The sequence below is a fragment of the Sminthopsis crassicaudata genome, chromosome X (assembly GCF_048593235.1).
Source record: "Sminthopsis crassicaudata isolate SCR6 chromosome X, ASM4859323v1, whole genome shotgun sequence".
In the NCBI taxonomy this organism is placed as follows: domain Eukaryota; kingdom Metazoa; phylum Chordata; class Mammalia; order Dasyuromorphia; family Dasyuridae; genus Sminthopsis; species Sminthopsis crassicaudata.
The window spans coordinates 37,117,655-37,140,548 of NC_133623.1; positions in this window are offsets into that span (position 1 = coordinate 37,117,655).

Consider the following 22,894-nt stretch of genomic DNA (forward strand, 5'->3'; position numbering starts at 1 on the left):
GCCAGAAACCCTCAGTTTCCTATTTTTAAAAAGCAGAATGATACCTAGTGTACCTACCCGATAGATTTTCGCAAGGCTCAAGAGAAGAACTTGTGCGTAAAGCACTTTGAAACCTTAAAATGAGATATAAAGGCCAGCTATTACTCAGCATCCTGGGTGTTTTTTTCTTTCTGTCTGGCCATAAATCTTCCCTATCGCTGCTGCTGAAAGCAGTAGTGGCCTTATTTGGGTTGTTTTCACAATTTAAAGACAGCAGTGCCCAGTTAAACTGTTCAATTGCTATCCTTCCCTCTTGCAGCATCACTGACTCACCCACTATTAGGACCATACATTTCCTTGATAGTACATATATTTTTGCCACCTCTTGTACATCAGTCATTACTGGTAATGTGCTGTTCTCTTTCCATTGTCCCAGAGGGTCATGTGGAGTTTTACTCTACTGAGATCATGGTGTACCATGACTTGCAATCATAGAACCTTACCGGCAGAAAATTGGCATGAAAAAACATCGGCTTTTATGGCAGAGAACTTTTAATCAAGAAAGGGTGCTGTAATTTTCTAAATGCTTCCTGGCCTGATTGCTTCATTCCATTAAATTCTGAGCCCAGGGCACTGTCAGTCAGCCATGTCTGCCCAACATGTACGTGCTGATGGCCCAGCTCAGACCCCTCCAGCTGCACAGAGTGGTGCTCTGGAAAATAGGGATTCCTCAACTGCCCCATGCTTACTTGTGCGGAATGCTAGACTGAGCGCTTAAGAGATTCTGTAGATTGCTGTGGTGGCCTTCTTTCCTTGATCTAATTTCTTCCTACCTCAGGGCATTTTAGTGAGAGGAAGAGAGATTCTGCTGTGAGTGGAGAGTTCCCCGATCCTCCTCATGTAAGGCCTCATGCGGCCTGGGAAGATGAGTTTTGGTTCTTTGACTTGCTGTTTATTTGTTGTGCTTTAGGTAAAGAGTGATCCAGCTGCAATCTGTGAGCAGAGCCCATGCTTTTTAAATGTTTAATTTTTTTTATTTATTTGTGCAAGCAGCCATTCCAAATAGAGCCCTGCCCCTGTTTCCCAACGGTATGTGAGATGAAGACTTATCTGGCATCTCTGATACATTTGAATGTGAACTTGAATGAGGATAATGCCATGTGGAGACCGTGTTAAGCTTGAGTTCACTCTCCACCGAAACTGAGGTGGGATGGGGAGAGTGTACCCCTCAGGTGTGGAGATGGGAAATGTACTTCTATTCTTGCTTTCTTCAAAGTCAAAATTCTTTTGGAAATGTTCCCCCAAATCCATCTTATTGTATCCCCAGGTCACTGGATCTCAGGAATTCCCCTTCCTTCCTGTATACCTGGACCGATCATCTATTTATTTAGCTACCTACCGAGCTACCTATCTATCTCATTAGATATGATCAAGAAGTCTAGATAGTCTAAAGCTATGAGCACAGAACTGCAAATGAGTTTTAATGGGAACAACTAAAAAGATGCCGTTTAGAAGGCTCTATTTGCTGAAGGAGAGAAGATGATTTGCACAAAGATCAAGTAGATAAATAGCCACCATTTCCTTTCTCTGCTCAGAGCTGGTGACTTCTGTGTCCTGAAGCACATAGTAGGTGTTTAATAAATATTTGTTGAATAATCATTCAATGCCAGACAAAAGGCAGATATCCTATTTTTGCCTTTTCACTTATATCCGTTGTGCTTAACACGGGGCCTAGCACATAGTAAGAGGTTAACAAAAGTTGATTAGCTGATGGATTCATTCCCCAGACTCTCAGAATTAGAAGGGATCTCAGCACATATCCAAACAGAGATCTCTTCTATACCACTGACACACGAACATCTAGTTTCTGCTTGACTTAGAGAGATGGAACAAATCATCATCTCACACACTTCTAAATGTTGTTAAGATTCTCATTATCTTCAGACTGCCATTAATCATACCATCACCACTCCCACACTTTCCCCATATACACGCACAACTCCCCTACACACACACACACACACACACACACACACACATATACTCATATCCATCCTATAATCTGGCTACTTCTGTGCTTAGGGAAATGGAACTAACATTGGGTCTGAGGTTACAGGGAAATACTCTGGGGGCAAAGAGCAAGGAGAGGTCTACTTCTCCACCGGATACATGTTCTTCTACTGTACTTTGTGTCTGTCCTCCTGCACTTGTCCAGAGGCAGGCCTGACCATTTGCCACTGGAACATCTTCCTGGGGTGAAAACAAGTTGTTTGCATGCTTCTCCAGGCACCGTTGATGATTTTTTATGGTGAAGGGCATTTCCAGGGCTGCTAAACAACTGAGGCCTAAAAATAGGATACAGCCTCTATGTTCCTAGGGTCATGGATGCTTCTGGGGCTTTTCTGAGCCAAAAGCTCTCATTGATAATTGCTATTAGATCAGATTTTGAAAAAAAAAACAAAAGTGCATCTGTTTCTGAACCTACTTCACTTTCAGGAGCCAAACATGCTTCCTTAATCCAAAGCCTTTGTGTTCATGTCTTTGTTTACTCAGGTCTTCTGTTTAGTAAACATTTTGAAGTTAAAATCATATGTGGATTCTCACACATGGCTACATCAACACCGAGAAGACTTTTCACACACTACAAACTGCTGTTTCTATAGAGGCAGTGTAGCCTATTGGATGGACTGCGGGGCTTGGATTTAGAAGTGTCGAGTGTGGGAAACAATAGGTAAGACAGAGTGACTGGACCAGCAAGGACATGGAAGAGAGTAACATGTATGAAGAGTAAAAAAATGGAACAGGGCCACAATGTGAAGCCTTTGAAATGCCAGGCAGAAGAATTTATTTTTGATCTGACAGAATCAGACATAAGCTTTAGGAAAACAAAGGTGGCTGAGTGAAGGATGTTTTGGAGTAGAAACACTTGAAGCAAGAAGACAAATTAAGAGGTCATTGCAAAGAAGGTAGAAGAGTGGTAATGAGGGGAGAAACTAGGGTGATGGCCATGTGTGTAGGGAATGGAATATATGTAAGACATAGAGATAGAGATATAGAGATAGGGATAGAGATATATGGAAATATAACAACATGACTTTTCAAGGGATTTAGGGTTGAAGAGGCAAGGAACTGACAATAATGCTGGAGTTCCAAACCTGGGTCTTTGGGTGGTAAATGCAAGAGAAAGAGAGATGTTCAGAAAATGGAGTGGGCTTGAGGAAAAGGTAGTGAGTTTTTTCTTGAAGATGTTGAGTTTGAGATACCTGTAAGACATCCAGGTTGCTATCATTTGCATATAAGAATAATTAAACCCTTGAAAGGTGATGAGGTCATCAAGTGAGAGAATATAAAGATAATAGAGATAGTGCAGGACAGAACTTTGAGGGAAATCTACAATTAGTGAACATGGCATGGATGATGAGCTAGAAAAGAAGAATGGAAGGAACAGTTGTGAAGGTAGAAGAAGAAGCAGAAAAGAGTTTTTATGAAAACTTAGCAGAGAGGATCCTGGGTGGGAAGTTAATGTCTCAAATACTGAAAGGAAGTAAAGAAGGATGAGTGAGAAGAAGACATCAAAAATGATGGTTAAACTGATAATGTTAGAGAGTGTGTTTTAAGAAGAAAGGTGAGATCTGAAGACAGATCACAGAGGATTTAGAAAAGAGGAAGTGGAGAGAGAGTAGATGCATTGAGTTTACAGATTTTTCAACAGTTTGGAAAAAAAGTGAGAAGGGATAGGTATCAGATATGGTGAGTCTAGTGAGTATTTTTCTACCATAGTGGAGACTTGTTTGTGTTTATGAATCATGGAAGAGATCAGTAGATAGAGAGATATTGAAGATAAGAGAGAAGGATGACAGTGGGGGCAATCATCTTGAGAGGATGGAAAGGGATGAGATTGGATTGAAGTGAAGGAGGAAATAGTGGGGAATGATGTAAAAATATTAGATTACGAGGCAGAAAGAAGAGGGAGGATGCTACAACTGATCCTTTTTTCATCAATAAAATATGAGGTAAGTTATGAGCTGAGAGCTGTAGGAAGGGAACCTGGTGGAGAGAAGTAAAGTTTGAAATAACTGGTGGAGAATAAAAGAATTAACTAATCCTCCAATACTCATCACATATTGTTTTGTGTTATAATTTATTGTATGTGGTAGTTCTCTTTATAAAGTTTAAACTCATGGAAGGCAAACAGCTTGGTGCTTCTTTGCATTCTAGTGTTTAGAACAGGGATTTTGCACTGGAGAGCAGGTGTTCTTTACCTGGTGTCCACTGATCCTTTTCCTTCATCATTTCTTAGATTTTATTTTATCCATAAAAACATGATACTTAAGGGGGGTCCAAAGGCTTCACAAGACTGTCCAAGAGGGCCAGGGCCCACAATAATAGTTAAGAATTACTGTTTTACAATCTTATTCAACATATGTGAAATCTCTTTTTCCTCCTTTACTTTTTCTTCTTTTTTCTTTCACTCCTCCTGCTTTTCTGTCCCTTATTCTCATTGAATCCAGAACAACTTCTGAAATGAATATAGAGAACATTTCTTCTTTTAAATAGTATTCTATACTTTCCAATTACATGTAAAGACAATTTTAACATTCATTTTTATTAAAGCTTTTTATTTTCAAAACATATGCATGGATAATTTTTCAATGTTAACAAATGTTGGCAAACCTGGTGTTCAAATCTACCCCCTTTCCCCACCTTCTCCCTAGATGGCAAGTAATCTAATATATGTTAAACATGGTCAAAATATGTTAAATGCAATAAATACATACATGCATATATATACATATATATATATATATATACAATCACTTGCTGTACAAGAAAAATTAAATCAAAAAAGAAGAAATGAGAAAGAACATAAAATGCAAGCAAACAACAACAAAAAGAGTGAAAATTCTATGTTGTGAATCACACTCAGTTCCCACAGTCCTCTATCTGGGGTGTAGATGGCTCTCTTCAACACAAGATCATTGGAACTGGTCTGAATCATCTCATTGTTGAAAAGAGCCATGTCTATCAGATTTGATCATTGTATAATCTTGTTACTGCCTTGTACAGTAATCTCTTGGTTCTACTCATTTCACTTAGCATCAGTTCATGTAAGTTTCTCCAGGGCTCTCATAAATCATCATGCTGGTCATTTCTTAGAGAACAATAATATTTCATAGCATTCATATACCATAATTTATTCATCCATTCTCCAACTAATGGGCATCTACTCAGTTTCCAATTTCTTGCCATTACAAAAAGGGATCCACAAACATTTTTTGCACATGTGGGTCTCTTTCCCACCTTTAAGATCTCTTTGGGATATAAGCCCAATAGAAACACTGCTGGATCAAAGGGTATGCACAGTGTGTTAGCCCTTTGGGCATAGTTCTAAATTGCTCTCCAGAATGTTTGGATCCATTTACTATTCCATCAATAATGTATTAGTGTCCCAGTTTTTCCACATTCCCTTCAACATTCATGATTATCTTTTCCTGTCATTTTAGCCAGTCTGAAAGGTGTGTAATGATATGTCAGAGTTGTCTTAATTTGTGTTTCTCTGATCAATAGTGATGTAAAGAATCTTTTCATATGACTAGAAATAGTTTAAATTTTTTCATCTGAAAATTGTCTGTTCATATCCTTTGATCATTTATTAATTGGAGAATGGATTAAATTCCTATAAACTTGAGTCAGTTCTCTATATATTTTAGAAATGAGGCCTTTATTAGAACCCTTGAATGTAAAAATGTTTTCCCAGTTCATTGCTTCCCTTCTAATCTCATCTGCATTTGTTTTGTTTGTATGAAAACTTTTTAACTTAATATAATCAGCATTATCTATTTGGTGTTCAATGATGATCTCCAGTTCTTCTTTGGTCACAAAGTCCTTCCTCTTCCACAGGTCTGAGAGGTAAACTATTCCATGTTCTTCTAATTTGCTTATAATAATATTCTTTATATCTAAATCATGAACCCATTTTGACCTTATCTTGGTATATGATATTAGGTGTGGGTCAGTGCCTAGTTTCTGCTATACCAATTTCCAATTTTCCCAGCAGTTTTTGTCAAATAGTGAAATCTTATCCCAAAAGCTGGAGTCTTAGGTTTGTCAAACACTAGATTCCTATAGTCATTGATGATTTTATCCTGTGATCCTAACCTATTCCACTGATCAATTATTCTTTTTCTTAGCCACTAGCAAAAGATTTTGACGACTGCTACTTTATAATATAGTTGTAGTTCTGTCATAGCTAGGCCAGCTTTGTTTGCATTTTTCTTTAATTCCTGTGAAATTTTTGACCTTTTGTTCTTCTGGTTGAACTTTGTTATTAATTTTTCTAGCTCTGTAAAATAATTTCTTGGGAGTTTGATTAGTATGGCACTAAATAAGTAAATTAATGTTGTATTGTTGTTTTTATCATATTTGCTCAGCCTACACAAGAGAACTTGATATTTTTCCAATTGATTAGATCTGACTTTGTGTGGAAAGTGTTTTATAGTTTTGTTCATATACTTCTTGACTTTGTCTTGGCAGATAGATTCCCAAGTATTTTATATTATCTGCAGTTATTTTAAATGGAATTTTTTTGTCTCTCTTACTGCTGCACTTTGTTGGTAATATATAAAAATGCTGATGATTTATGGGGATTTAACATCTTTGCTAAAGTTGTAAATTGTTTCTAGTAGTTTTTTAGTTAATTCTCTAGGGTTCTCTAAGTATACCATCATATCATCTGCAAAGATTGATAATTTAGTTTCTTTATTACCTACTCTAATTTCTTTAATTCTCTTTTTCTTCTCTTACTGCCAAAGCTAACATTTCTAATACAATATTGAATAGTAATGGTGATAGTGGGCAACATTGTTTCACCCAGATCTTATTGGGAATGGCTCTAGCTTGTCCTCATTATACATGATGATTGCTGATTGTTTTAAATACATACTACTGATCATTTAAAAGAAAACTCCATGTATTCCTATAATTTTTAGTGTTTTTTAATAGAAATGGATGTTGTATTTTATCAAATGTTTTTTTAATCTATTGAGATAATCATATGATTTTTATTAGCTTAGTTATTGATACAGTTGATTTCTCTGATAGTTTTCCTAATATTGAACCCAGCCCTGCATTCCTGGTATAAATCCTACTTGGTCATAGTGCATTATCTTGGAGATGACTTTCTGTATCTCTTTATTAATATTTTATTTAAGATTTTTGCATCATTATTCATTAGGGAAATTAATTTTCTTTCACTGTTTTCACCCTACCTGCTCTAGGTATCAGTAACATCTGTGTCATAAAAGGAATTTGGTAGGACTCATCCTTTTCCTGTTTTCAAACAGTTTGCATAGTATTGGAATTAATTGTTCTTTAAATGTTTGGTAGAATTCTCATTTAAATACATCTGGCCCTGGAGATTTTTTCTTAGGGAGTTGATTAATAGCTTGTTTTATTTCTTTTTCTAAAATGGGATTATTTAAGTAATTAATTTCCTCTTCTGTTAATCTGGACAATCTTTTGTAGGTATTCCTCCATTTCACTTAGATTATCAAATTTATTGACATTACATTGGGTCATATAACTCCTAATTATTGCTCTAATTTCCTCTTCATTAGTAGAAAGTTCTCCCTTTTTAGTTTTGAGATTAACAATTTGATTTTCCTCTTTCCCTTTTCTAATTAAATTAATTAAAGGTATATCTATTTTTTGAGTTTTTTTCATAAAACCAACTCTTAGTTTTATTTATTAATTCAATAATTTTCTTACTTTTAATTTTATTAATTTCTCCTTTTATTTTCAGAATTTCAAATTTGTTATTTAAGTGGGGGGTTTTAATTTGTTTTTTAATTTTGTTTAATTTTTGTAGCTTTTTTAGTTTTAAGTCCAATGCCCAATTCATTGATCTTCTCTTTCTCTATTTTATGCAAGTAAGCATCTAGAGATATAAAATTTTCCTGAATAATCATTTTGGCTGCATCCCATAAATTTTGGTATGTTGTCTCATTATTGTCATTCTCTTGGATGAAATTATTGATTATGTTTGTGATTTGTTGTTTCACTCACTCGTTCTTAAGGATTAGATTACTTAGTTTTCAATTAATTTTTGGTCTAATTTCCTCTGGCCTTTTATTTCTTGTAATTTTTATTGCATCATGATTTGAAAAAAATGCATTTACTATTTCTGCCTTTCTGCATTTGATTTTGCAGTTTTTATGCCCTATTACATGGTCAGTTTTGGTATAGGTTCCATTAATTGCTGAGGAAAAAAAAGTATACTCCTCTCTGTCTCCAGTCAATTTTCTCCAAAGATCTATCATGTCTAACTTTTCTAAAATTCTATTTACCTCCTTAACTTCTTTCTTATTTATTTTGTGGTTCAAATTATCTAGTTTTGAGAGAGCAAGGTTAAGATCCCACTAGTATAGTTTTGCTGTCTATTTCTTCTTTCAGCTCTCTTAACTTTTCCTCTAGGAATTTGGATGCTTTACCACTTGGGGCATATATGTTCAATATTGATATTGTTTCATTATCTGTCATACCCTTTAGCAAGATATAGTTTCCTTCCTTATCTTTTAATTAGATCTATTTTTCTTTTGCTTGATCTGAGATCAGGATGGCTACCCCTGCTTTTTTGTTTTTGTTTTTTTTAACTTTACCTGAAGCTTAATAGATTCTTCTCCAGCCTTAATGGATTATGCTCCAACTCTGAAATTTGGTATGAAATGTTTCTTGTGTATCCTCATGTGAACATAATAAATTGAAAAAAGCATCAAGAGTGTCATAAAAACTTATATTTTATTTATCTGATTGCCTTTTATTAGTCATGTGAGGATATCAATTCATCTTTTTGAGCCTTGTTTTTTCCAACTATAAAATGGGGACAATATTTTGTTTTTCTTACCTAAAAGGGTTAATGTTAGGGTCAAATGAAGTAAGAGATGAAAAGGTTTATTGTTGCTGCTATTCTCTCTTGGGGCTCATTTATATAAGTGAATCTGTCATTGACCAGTTGGATCTCCTGGAGAGTGGCTGTTAATTTTTCTAGCGGTAATTCCATAGGTGGTTACCTTCCCTAACACTGCATTATTGAGCTGTCATTGCCATACTTCCCTTAACTATCAGCCAGTAGATCTTTGGATCTGGATAAAGATCTGGATCTTTAGCAAAGGCATTTACTGAAATGGCATATTAAGAACAGTAATTACAAATCGTTTTCTCCAACACCTATAAGTTACTAAGAATTCAAGAAGAGAAAAGAGAGGGCAGGAACCCAAAGTAGAGAGGTAGTGAGGCACTCATGTACAGCATACAGAGCACCAAAGTTGCCGACAAATGTGGGGCCACCACTTCCGGGTCACTCCCAAAGGACTTTATGAAATTTACAATGAGTTGCTGTGCTCTTCAGCGTGGCTGGTTCTTTTCAAAACCTAGTAGGTCACTGCCCTGTGGGAGTAGCAAGCTCAAGTGAGCCATCAGAGATACTAGGACCCTAGATGGTCCAGGTGGGCTGCTCTGCCACCGGCTCTTCTTAGGATCCAGTGTGATTGCTGGGTGCCTAAGTCTATTGCTCTTACATGTTAATGAGTAGCTAGTATCTTTTTGCATCTTCAGCCATTTGTTGGCCTGAGTGGTATTGGGCTCTCTAGTTGGACTTTTTAGCATGCTCTTTTCAGGCACAATGCTACAAAATCTCTTTCAGCCAGGGCAATGATCCTTAGGTTAGGACTTTAAGAAATGTCTTCCCTTGGACTCTTTCAGAGCTTCAGTTCTGGGTTTTTTAGTCACTTTCAACCAAGAGATGAAAGAAGACTGAATCTTACTTTCCAAAAAGTCCTCCTTAAAACCCCCTTTCCACAAATGTCTTGTTCCCTTAGGATCATCAGAATTTTTTTCAGCTCCTATACTTCTTTGGGAATATTAGATTTGTGACTAAGGACACATGAACTTAGTCTATACCCTAGAGGACTATAGTGTTCAATGGCTTTCTTGTCTCTTCATATACAATTAGAGTATTGCAGGTTCCCACCATTTTAGGTTGGCGATGTCTATTCTGCATTTGAAGGCTTTCCCTTCATCTTCCAATGTCTCAGTCTTTTAGCCTCTTACTTTGATACACCATAATTACTTGGATATATCATAATTCTCATTCTTCTCATCATTTTTATGGGATTAAGATATAAAGGCCCTGGGAAAAGTTGCTATCCTACTATTATTCTTTCATATTTATTGTTTCACAGATTATTGCCTAAGTGGTTAAAGCAATGTTTTTTTTTTATTATTGAGTAATGTTTTGCAATACAACTTCATCATCTGCAGGCTCATTGGAAGCATCGTTAGTCCATTTCCAGTAGCAGACAAGACTGTGGGGATGATATATGTTCCTCAGCCTCTTTCCACATGATTTTAATCTCCTCTGCTAGGTCTCTTTATTTTGAAGCATTTTCATTCCTCATAAATTAGGTATTATGAGTATTTGATATGATAACATCTGTTGAAAACATTGTCCTGAATATTGTATGGGTCAACATTATGTCTGGGTAATTGTGGGCAACAGTCGAGTTTGTGACAGTGTTCTAGTGGAGTTCTCAGGGAGATTTTGAGTTCTGTATTTTGAAGTATAGGGATTTGTTATCTGTCACTTTATGAAAGGAAGCAAGTTTCTGATGCATCATTCTAGCTATGGGTCATTTCTTGCTAGGTATTTTTCAGATGCTAAATTTTTCAACCTGCAGTGGTTTGTTGAACAGTAGAGATTGTTCAACATAATCTATGTTGAATACTGTCTGGGTTCCTTAAGGATAATTATTATTGTTGTTATTGTTATTATTATCTTTATTAGTAGTATATTCCTGGATCAAAAGCTTAATCTAGTTTAGTTTAACAAGAAGATAGTACTACTTACTATTAGTATTGATCATAACAACATAGGGTTATGAATATAATATTTCCATGATATAGTACTCAGCATTCATTTATTAAAGGTCCTGAAGATGTCATTTCCAGAAGACTAAAAAAAGAAGCACATTAAACAATAAATAGTCTGTGCCCCAGATGGTGGCAGTGAAAAGTCCCCATCTAATCTTGGTATTTATCAGAACCTACATTGAAACAATAATTTTTACCGAAGAAGAGATTAACACTGGAATATTTGTCATTTTTCTAATTTTCAAGATGCACAGTCTTTAAATTGAATGAGTAATGGTCCATAAGTTACAAATAAACATCACCATATTGACATGAATCGCGTGGGCAAAAGCTTTGAAATTTTGTTATATATGTATTAAATGTATCATTGAGTTAGCAGCAGAGTTGATTGGTAAAATGCCGAGCTATCAGAATATAACATTTAGGATTATTGAACTATTTGGCTATCCCTTGTACCTTCATCATCAGACATTCATGGAACATAACACATATGCCATTGAATCACAAAATCTCAGCATTGAAAGAAATTTCAGAGGCTAGCCATATACCCTGCTCCGTCCTTAGATAAAACATTTCCAATAATGCACGAGGATGGAATAGTTACTGAGCCTTTGCTGACATACATCAAGTAACGGTAAACTCACTATCCGTTAAGTTAACCCCTTCAGTTTTGCAACATCTCCAGTTGTTTGGTTGTTAGAAAGTTTTTCCTTATTTCAAGCAAAAATATGCAATTTCTTTTTTTTTTTAATTTGCAATTTCAACCAATTGATCATAGTTTTGCGCACCTGGGATAAGAAGCACAAAGCTAACCCATTGTCTATATAACCTTTCAAGAATTTGAAGAGACCTGTTAAGATACTCCTTTCCCAAAAGCTTTTCTCCTCTAGAGTAAACCTCTCCAGTTCCTTACATTAATTCATGTATGGTATGATTTGAGGTCCCCTTGCCATCTTGGTCACTTACTTCTGGATATGGTGTAGTCTGTTAGTATGGCTTATACTAATAGCAAGAGTGATAATAACATAAGTACCATTTATATAGCATTTTAAGGTCGATAAACACTTTAAAAATGCTATCTCATTTAGTCTTCACAACAGCCACAGACCCTGTAAGGTGTTTTGTTGTTGAGTTGTTTTTCATATTTGATACTTCATGACCTCATTTGGAATTTTCTTGGCAGAGTGGTCTGCCATTTCCTTCTTCAGCTCATTTTACAGATGAGGAAACTGAGGCAAACAAGGTGAAGGGACTTGCCCAGAGTCACACAGCTAGGAAATGTCTGATGCCAGAATTTGAATTTAGGAAGAGGAATCAGCCTGACTCCAGGCTCAGCACTCTATCTACTGTAGTGCCACCTAGCAGCCCTATAAGTAGGTGATATTATTATACCTATTTTACAGATGAGGAAAGTGAGAATGAGGTATGTTAAATGACTTACCAGGGTCACTCAGCTAAAAAAATTACAAAGATTTGTGCTTTGGTTTTCCTCACTCCAAGTCCATTCCTCTAACTAGTATACCACTTCCCTTCCCATCAATCTTTAAGTTTTTCCCAGAACCCTCTGGTGACCCAGTGCATCTGGGATTTGGGAGAACAGCCCTAGAGTTTTCCAGCTCATAGTTCCTTGACCCCCTCTCTTATATTCTTCTTAGGTTGTCTGTCCTCACTTCAATATCTTCTGTTTATTTTGAAAATTTAAATTGGTGAATGAACTCTCTGCATCTCTTACTCTTTTCTTCTTTCTTCTTCATAATCAATTCTGATTGTGTCTCTAGAATTGTATTGAGAATCTCTACTTCTTCTTGATTCATCTTTATCCATCCATTCATTCATCCAACAAACATTTATTAAGCACTTACTACACTAGAAAGGGAGAGAAAAAATAAAACATTCCTGCCTTCACTGAATTTATATTCAGCTTCAGGGGAGTAGTGGGGGACAACATGAATGCCGATAAGAAAACACAAAATATATACAAAGAAAATCAAAGTCTTTGAGGGGGGAGTGAGGGATTCTACAAGATAGAGGAGAGGAAGGAGAGCATTTGAGGCATGACGAGCAGCCTATGAATGATCAAAAAGATGAGAACTCAAATGTTATGTACTGGAAGTGGCAGGAAGGTTAGTTAGGATGGAGCATGGAGTACATGAAGGGGGAGGGGGCAGGGGTTAATAAGGTCAGAGAAAGTCTGGATAGGCTTTTCAGGGCCTAAAAAAGGAGTTCATACCTGATTTTAGAGTTCATAGAGATTGAAGATTCTTGAGGAGTGATGTTTTCCAATCTGTGCTTCGGGAAGGTCACTTTTGAACTTTTATGGACAATGAGCTGGCAAGAAGGAAGACCAGAGGTGAAGCAGAACAGTTAGGAGACTTTGCAAAAAGTTTGGACAAAGGCGAATGAGAGCCTACACTAGGGTAAAGGGTATGTGAATGGAGAGAAGGGGATGGCAAGTGAAGATGTGAGAATGACTCATTGGCTATTATACATGACATTCATTTGGGTATAACTTAAAGGTAAGTAACACTTTAGCATTTACTGCAGGGAGACAAGAACCATAGCTTTTTGAGCAATATTTATCAGAAAGGCTTCACTGCTTAGGGACAGGCAATCCATTCTTTACCCGCCCCCTTCCCCAGCCAACCTGGAGAGTCTCAGTAGAGGCAGTGGATGTTGAAAAATATACAAAGACACTTATTTCAAGTACAAGGCCTCCAGACAGCATCTCCAATCCATCTGTAACAAGGTGTAAAGTGTGATTAATTACATCTAAATGAATGGGTCATCACAGTAACTTTAAGGTCAAGGCATTAATTTGGCCTTTATGTCAAAACTCTATTTGACAAAACACATGATTCGGGAGCTGTAGGGGAATTATTACTTACTTTTAGAAATGATTTTATTCTTCACAGGCACAAAGGAGACGGTGTATCACTGATGTTTTTAAGTTTAGGGAAATGCTCAGCCCCATCTCTAAGTAGTGCAGAAAGGAGCAGGCAAAGCAAAGCACCTCTCCTGCCATCAGTTACCTTTGTCCCAGCTCCATGTGGAAAGCAGCCTTCTAATCAGGAAACTTTCATGGTTTCCATTTGTCTGTGTGGGGCCTTGGCTGGTGTCCTTGAGCCCTCTGAGTTTGAGGTTCTCTAAAATCAAAATTATTGTACGTGCCCTGCTAATCTGATTGGGTTATTGAGAATATGGGAGAATTTTCTCAACTGTAAAGCCCCATCCAAAGGTCAGGCTTGTGATCTTGGCTCATGCTTTGACCTGGCAATGATTTCCTATTTTGTCTGTATTCTAAGGAAAGAGTGAGTACAAATGGATCTGTATTTTGCATTATCAGCTTATTGCTGATTTTTAAATATATCCCTTTCTTCTCTGACTGTCATTTAGTGTACTTGAAATATAGATGGTCCTTTCCTAGGGAAAGCATGTTGAAATCTTTACCATCAGGCTCAAATGTCCATAGATATGTTTTCTCTCATTTTTCTAACATCTTGAGAAGAGGGGAGAAGTCCTCAGCTGGTCACAATCAAAGGCTTCCTAAAATGGGACTGCATACTCATCCTTTATCATTTGATTCCCAGGCAAAGGGGGAAAATGACCTGTTTCCCATCCGCATTAGCTCCCCCTCAGATCAGTGAGCTGGCTAGGGAGCGATAGAGATGATTGATGACATCTTCTCTGTTGGTTGTTGATCCGAATTACCTTTACAAAGGCACACATGTCAGCCACGTGTCCATAGCCCTGGTATCCTTTTCTTTTCATTACTCTTAAATATGTATTTGCCCAACTACTCTCTTTACCCAGTGTATTAGCGTAATCTAGCCCACATACAGTTGGATATGGTGAATAGTTGAATAATGGTGAAAAAGAGAACTAATGCTCTCTTAATGACTTTTGATCTCTTCAGTCTGTGCATTCATCCACTGATGCAGAATATAAAACCCTTCTATATCTCATTCTGTGTTATTCCTCTAAAACCCAAGTATACATACATGAATAGATTTGAATGCATATGTACTATGTGCATGGGTGCACATATGTGTGTATGCGTGCATGTGTGTGTGTTGGTCAAATTCCTGAGTTTTTTGTAGAATGTTTTTATCCTTCAACCTTGTTAAGCAATCTTGACTAATAATGTCTTAAGATTTGCAAAGCACTATATATATATATATATATATATATATATATGTTGTATCATTTGCCATGATAATCATGTACAGTAGAAATTATAATCATCTTCATTTTATAGATGAGAAAACTGAGGTCAAGGGGGTTTAGTAAATTGACTACGGTCACACAGCAAGTAAGTTTCTGAGGCCGGAGTCAAACGCATGTCTCCTTGCCTCCAGGCCCAGTTCTCTATTCACTGAGCCACCTAGTTGCCTCTATAGGGGCAATAGGGCCCCTTGGTTTTTCTCATCATGAGTTCTATAAGGGGAAATGGATTGTCTCTCATGGAAGACCTCATGAGGAGCTTGATAAGGCCAAGTATCCACAGAGGGAATCTGTGTTGAAAGTGACCCAAAGGCAAAGCCAAGGCGAAGGAGTTGAGACGATTCAGGTCAAGCCTTCCAACATTTCCCCCCCCAAACAACTATATAGTAATGCCTCAATGGGAGCTCTGGAATTCCAGAACCACCAAAAGTTGGAGTGCCAACATTTTCCTAGCCCAAGATAACTTAGAAAATCGTCAGAAGAGGGTCTATGACACCGTTGTGGTGATCGGCCTGGAGTACAGCTGAAAAAAGAGCAGCATCAGGATTTGAAGGCAGCAGCAGCTTTGAGAAATGTCAGATCACACACAGTAAGGGTGTTGGTAGTTGGGCAGAAAGGTCTAAATTTTTGGGACAAAATCTCACTAATTAACAAAAATTCCTGGGAAACTGGAAAGTGGTTTGGCAGAAAGTGGGTATAGATTAACATCTCACAATGATACGTTCAAAATGGGTACATGATTTAGATATAAAGAGTAATATCATAAGCAAATTAGGGGATTATGGAAAAGTTTTACCTGTGAGATATATGGGTAATGGGAGAATTTGTGACCAAAAAGGAAGTAAAGAGCAGATGTAACATTCATGATTTTGATTACATTATATTAAAAAAGGTTTTGCACAAACAATACCAATGAAACCCAATTTAGAGGAAAGCAGAAAACTGGGGGTGGGGATTAACATCAAATTTCTTTATTAAAGCCCTTATTTCTCAAATATATAAAGAACTCAGTCAAATTTACAAGTATAAGAGCAATTCCCCAATTATTTACATAGACAAAGGATATGAACAGGTAGATTTCAGAAAAAGAGATCAAAGTTATCTACAGTTATATGAAAAAAAAATGTTCTAAATCAGTATTGATTAGAGAAATGTAAGTTAACATATCTCTGAGATACCACCTCACACCTGTCAGATTAGCTAATTATGACAAAAAGAAAATGACAAATGGTGAAGGAGATATGGTAAAAATGAGATATTATTAATGCATTGTTGGTGAAGTTGTGAACTGGATGCTCCAACCATTCTGGAGCACAATTAGGAACTATGAGCAACAGGCTGTGTATACTGTGTATACCTTTTGACTCAGCATTACCATGGCTACGTCTGTATTCCAAAGGGATAAAAGAAAAGGGAAAAGAACTTATAGATACAAAAAAAATGTATAACAGCTCTTTTTGTGGGGACAAAGAATTAGAAATTGAAGGGATGAATATCAATTCAGAAATGGCTGAACAACTTGTGTATATGATTGTGATGGGATGCTATTGTGCTCTAAGAAATCAGGTAAGATTTAGAAAAGCTTTAGAAAAATCTGGTGAGACTTAAATGAACTGATGCAAAATGATGTCAACAGAATGAGGAGAACATTGTACAATGATTAGCTGTGAGTCACTTAACTATTCTAATCAATACATGACCCAAGATAATTTCCAAGGGCTTAAGATGATAAATTCCATCCGTTTCCAGATCTATGACTAGAGTCCAAATGCAGAATGAAAAATATTTTGCCCCTTCTCTATTTTTCTTGTTGCTGTTGTTATAATGGTTCATTTTTTTCCCCAACATGGCTAATATGGAAATGTGTTGCATGATTTCACATTTCTTGCCTTCACAGTGGGTATGGGAGGGGTGAGAGGGAGAAGATTCTGAACTCAAAATTTTTAAAAGGTTAAAAATAAATCGTTTTGTTTTTTAAAACAATTTTTAAAAAGGAAGTCATACAAGTTTGAGGGCTTTCATGAGCCAAGTCCTAAGGTAGCTGAAAGAGAAGATGTTGAATAATTCTAAAAAGTTTCAAGGCTCACACTGTTAGTCATATACCTCAAGGAGGTTTGTAAATAAAAGAAAGTCCCCTTCTACACCAAAAGATTTATTAACCAATGCTTTCTGTGATAGCAAATACATGGAAATGGTGTTACTGCCATTCAATTGGGAGACAAGTAGGCAAACTGTGGGACACAAATGTAATGGAATATTACATTATACTATAAAAATTGCTATATATGATGAACACAGAGGATGGGAAAATTTACATGAATATTTGCCAAGCAGAGTAAGGAGAGACAGGAAAACAGTATACAAATTAATTGCAACAATGTAAATGGAAAGAACAAAAATCCCAATGCCTTTGAAACTGTATATTGCCAAAGTATCCAAAATATGCCTGGCTCCTAAGAAGAGATATGAGGAGACATTTCCTCCCCAATTCTTTGCAAAGGCAGGGAGGAGGGAGCAGGTAGCTTTAAAGACAGAATATTGCAGATAACATCAGCTTTTTTTCACCATATTGATTGGTTTTGCTATGTTTTTTTTTAAACAAGTTATAAGTGATGACTCTCTGGTGGGGGGATAATCTAGGCAATTAAAAAATATGATTCTAAAGAAGGCAATAACATCAATTACTACCAGCCCATCTGCTTAATATGCTTTCTTGTCTCTATAAAATCTTGATGGAAATCTGCAACACAACCAATTCATTTGATAAGCATATGTACAAAGCACCTATTACGTGCCCAGATCTGTGCTAAGATCTGGTGTGCAATGACACAAAGGAAACATTCACTTCTCTAAAGGAGCTTCCGTTCTCCTGGTTGTGGGTGGGAAGAACATGTATGCACACATAGGCAGTTATGAAGTTTGTAAAAGTAAAAAAAAAATTTTTTGGTGGTTGACCCTAACAACAATCAGGAAGGGTCTTTTGTAGGAAGCAGCCATTAAACTAAGCCTTGAAGGGAGAGAGGATTTCTAAGAGTTGGGCGTAATAAAAAGAACATTACAGGCATGGGGGACCACTTGTGCAAAAGCATGGAGATGGGATGATAGAATGTTGTAGACAGGGAACATCGGGTATGACAGTTTGGCTGAAATGAAAATTTCTCTCTAAAATTAACTCTCTGTTGATAATGTGATCTAATGTCAAGTAAGTCATGAGTTCTGGCAGAAGGCCTCTCTACATTTATTATATTCATCAGATTTCTTTCCAGTATGAATTAAGTACACATGTATTCGAAGTACCTTAGATGAAAATAGGAGAAGGGAATAGATATGCTTTTGCAAATGATTTTCTGCAGCAGACTACATGTTTATAATTATATTATTGACTGAAGGATGCCAAGAATAAATATCCCACTATTCTTTTTGTTTATGGATGATAAAGAAGCCTTGACACAAGCTCACTAATGTACTGTTGATGGAATTGTGAATTGTTGTGACCATTCTGAAGAACAATTGAGAAATGGACTAAAAGTGACCAAAATGTCCATACTCTTTGACCGAGGGATCATACTGCTTGGCATATACCCCCAAGGAGATTAAGAATAAAAAAAATGTTCAATATCCACCAAAATATTTATAGCTATATTTTCTTGTGTCAAAAAAAAATTAAAAAAAAAAACTGGAACCAAAAGTAGATGCCCAGTGACTGGGAAATGGCTAAACAAATTGTTGTAAACACTTTATAAATGGTTGCTAAATGAAATGTTATATATAAATATGAATAATATTGAGAAGCATGAGAAGACATGTCAATTGATGTAATTAAAGCCAGGAAAGCAATATACACAATAATTACAATAATTGAAAAGGGAAGAACAAAACCCTGCAAATAGCATTTAATTATATTGACCATGAGTAGCTAAGTGGTACTGCAATGGATAAAGTGCCAGGCCTGGAATCAGGAAGACTCCATTTTTTTGAGTTGAAATCTGACCTCACATACTTAGTGGCTGCATGACCCTGGCTGAGTCACTTCACCCAGGTTGCTCAGTTTCCTCATCTGTAAAATGAGCTGGAGAAGGAAATGGCAAAACCACTCCAGTAACTATCTTTGCCAAGAAAACCCCAAATGGGGTCAGAAAGAGTCATCTACGAGTGAAATATGACTTAATTGAAGCATGGCAGAATAGAAAGACTGCTGACTTTATAGCCAACAGACCTATGCCCAAATCCTATCTTAGACACTTAGACACAAGTAATGTTTATTGTGGAGAAGTCACTTTGATTGGAGGACCTTTAGTTTTCCTCATCTATACAAGGGGCTCAGTCCACTTATCTCCCAAAGTTGCTGTCAGAAAAGCACTAGAAAAACCATCATTCTCACTATCCCCTCCCTTTGGGAGGCAGGGAGAGTCTATACTTGTGATTTCATTGTATTGGGGACTCTCAGTAAGAAAACCCCATGTATGGCATGAAAGCTTTGTTGGAATCTTTCAGTTTTGCCCTTCTCCCATAGCAGAAGTAACCCTAAAGGAGGCAGCACTTTTTTGCCTACATAAATGGTGGTCTTTTTCTTTTCTTCTTCTTCTTATATCTTTTTATTGACAAAACACATGCATGGGTAATTTCTCAACATTGACCCTTGCAAAAACTTCTGTTCCAACTTTTCCCCTCCTTCCCCCCCCCCCAGATGGCAGGTAGTCCCACACATGTCAAACATATTAAAATATATGTTAAATACACTATATGCATATATATTTATACCGTGTTGTACAAGAAAAATCAGATTTAGAAGGAAGGTAAAAATAACATGGGAAGGAAAACAAAAAAGCAAGCAAACAGTAACAGAAAGAGTGGGAATATTATGTTGTGGTCCACACTTGTTTCCCAGAGTCCTTTCACTGGGTGTAGCTGGTTCAGTTCATTCCTGCTCTATTGGAACTGATTTGGTTCATCTCATTGTTGAAGAGGGCCACATCTGTCAGAATTGATCATCATATAGTGTTGTTGTTGAAGTATATAATGATCTCCTGGTCCTGCTCATGTCACTCAGCATCAGTTCCTGTCAGTCTTTCCAGGCCTCTCTGTATTCCTCCTGCTGGTCTTTTCTTACAGAACAATCATATTCCACAATATTTGTATACCACAAGTTATTCAGTCATTCTCCAATGGATGGGCATTCACTCAGTTTTCAGTTTCTGGCCACTACAAAAAGGCTGGGTGGTTTTTTTCTTAAAGAACGTGGCTTGGTTATCTTATAATGGGGATTGTGGGCACGGTTCAATACTTCAGTGAGTGGCTCAAATATATTCAAGTCTATGATTTTAATGGAGTATTATTGTGTGTTTGGTAGAAACAAATAAAGAATATGTTGAATATAGAGCATGGGAAGACTGGGATGAACTGACGTGGAATAGAGAAAGCAAAACCAGGGACACAGCGTCCATAATGTCTACAGTAACCTGCATGAAAATCACATTAAAGAAAGCTCAACTTAGATCAAATCAACGAACAATATTGGTTGTAGAGGATTGATGATGAAGCACACTTCTTGCTGAATACAGAGTTAGGGTGCTGCATGCACTGACTTTTCATATACTTAGTTGTTGGGTCAGTGGAGAGATGGCTTCTGGTGTCTGTGTTGGGACTTTTCTGTAGTATTGAAAAACAAGAACATGTGAAAATATGGTTTCTGGGAGAGGCACTTTCCGGGTAGTTTTGCTTCCCCTAGGACTGTGCTTGCTGCAGTCTCTGAGAAAACCAAACGGTCAGGGAAGGGAGAAAATATCGAGGCCCTCATCTGAAAGGCTTTTGCCACAAAGGGCTCCAGCACATCTGATGCCATTGTTTAATGGAGCTCTAAACATGTTACCTTGCACACGGCACACCCGTGGCCTCCCACTGTGCTCGCTGATGGCTTCGTGATTGCTGCGAGAAATTATCAAACACAAGAGCACCAATCCCCCCCTGAACCTAAGGGGGCAGAATCGATCCCCGGAATACCAGCTGGCAACACCTCTTCCCCATTTCTCAGAAGCCCCGGGCAGAAATGGCAGCTTGGGGCCCGGCAGCTTTATTGAGTTCATTATCAGCCGCGGCAGAGCCCCAGCGATCAATGTCAACTGCTCTAAGTGTTGTCAGAGGCGAGTTTTATTCTCTCGTTCTCTTAAGTTGTCTTGGCTTTGGATTTTGTTTCTTGTGGCAGTGCTTATTATTTTTTGGATTTTTTTTTTTTGGGGGGGGGGGAGAGCTATTCTTCATGAGCTATTTAATACTCATCTCCATTCTCTTGATGTCTTTGTTTCCGCTTTTTTTTTCTTCATTTTTTAAAAGCCTCTCCTTGCACTTGCAGACACGGGTAAATTGATTGCTCTGATTGTTCCTCTGGGACTGAGCAAACCTATTTCTTGCACCTTCAGATTGCCCTCTGGCCGTGGCTAGTCGGGGCTGTAGCTGGGCTTTATCCCTGCCCAGGGGCAAGGCTGGGCCTCAGTTGGACTGGGGGAGGCTTGCTGACTCCCCGCTGGGAGTCTGGGTAGGCAGCCTGTCCCTTTAATTGTTTTCGCCCATCCCCCTTATTGATTTCTCCCTCTGTCCGACCCGCTTGGAGGAATAATCCACATGCCCCCTCCAGGCCCAGGGGCCGCTGGGCGCACCTTGATTTTTGCTTCCGGGTTACGCCGGAAGCTTTCTGCCCCTCCTCCGTTCGGCCCAGCTGGGCCCGGCCAGGCGGGCTGCGGGGCTGCTTGACCGCTGCTTCCTCGCCTAGTGGCAAGACACCGGAACCGGAAGGAGGCGGGGCTCTAGCTGTGGAGATTTGGGCGCGGAGAAAGGCCAGGCCAGTGCTTTCTGAGATCGAGGCTCTGGGCTGAGGCCTTCCCTGGACTACTGCCTGCTGTCGCCCCTGCCTCGCGCAGGTCCGGACTCTCCGAATGCCGTGTCAGGGCCCTCCAGGCCGCTCCCCTTCACGAGGGAAGGGAAACGCCGTGACTGACAACACGGTGCAGATGGCCGCTTCGGCCAAAAGGTAGGCAGACTTGGGCTGATTAGATAGCGCTTTCAGACTCCCACTTGCGGGAGTGGAGATTACCCCTAGGTAGAGCCAAGGAAAAAGAAGAAAAACTGAATATTTCGAACAGCTGCTCATTGGAAAATTGCCGAAAAAGAAAAGATCCCCGAGCTTTGTCTAAACTTCCCCCTTCCCTCAACTCCACCCAGTTAGTGGTAATTGCCTCTCCCCCACCCTGATTTTTCTCTAAAAGAAAATTAACAAAAGTCATTACTGAGGTAATTAGTAGGAGAAACAGTTCCAAAACACCTCCTCTCCAGCCCTCCCCCACTAGTCTCCGCCGGGAGCATACATCCTCTTTGACAAATGCAGAGAGGGTCGTGGGGCAGGTGGGCACCACGTAGGAATGAATGGAGACGTTCTCTGCCTCCTTAAAACCAAACCCCATAATCTTATGCTCCAGGCTCCTTGTATTTCTGTGACATCCCTTCCCTCGTTAGCTAAACCGCTCGAGAAAGCTGTCCCCGTCCAGGGCTTAAAATTCCTTTCAATTTATTTTGAACTTCCACTGAAACTTGTCAAAGTTCCCACTTATCTAGTGGCCAAGTCCCTGTGGTCTTTTCTCAGGCTTCACACCTCTTAATCTCCCTGCTTCTTCTGAATGCAGCTGATCTCTCCCTTTTCCTGGTTTTCATTACCCCCTGCCTCTCCTTCAACTGGTCTCACTGCCCCTTAGCAATCTAATTTGCTGGATTGTCATCC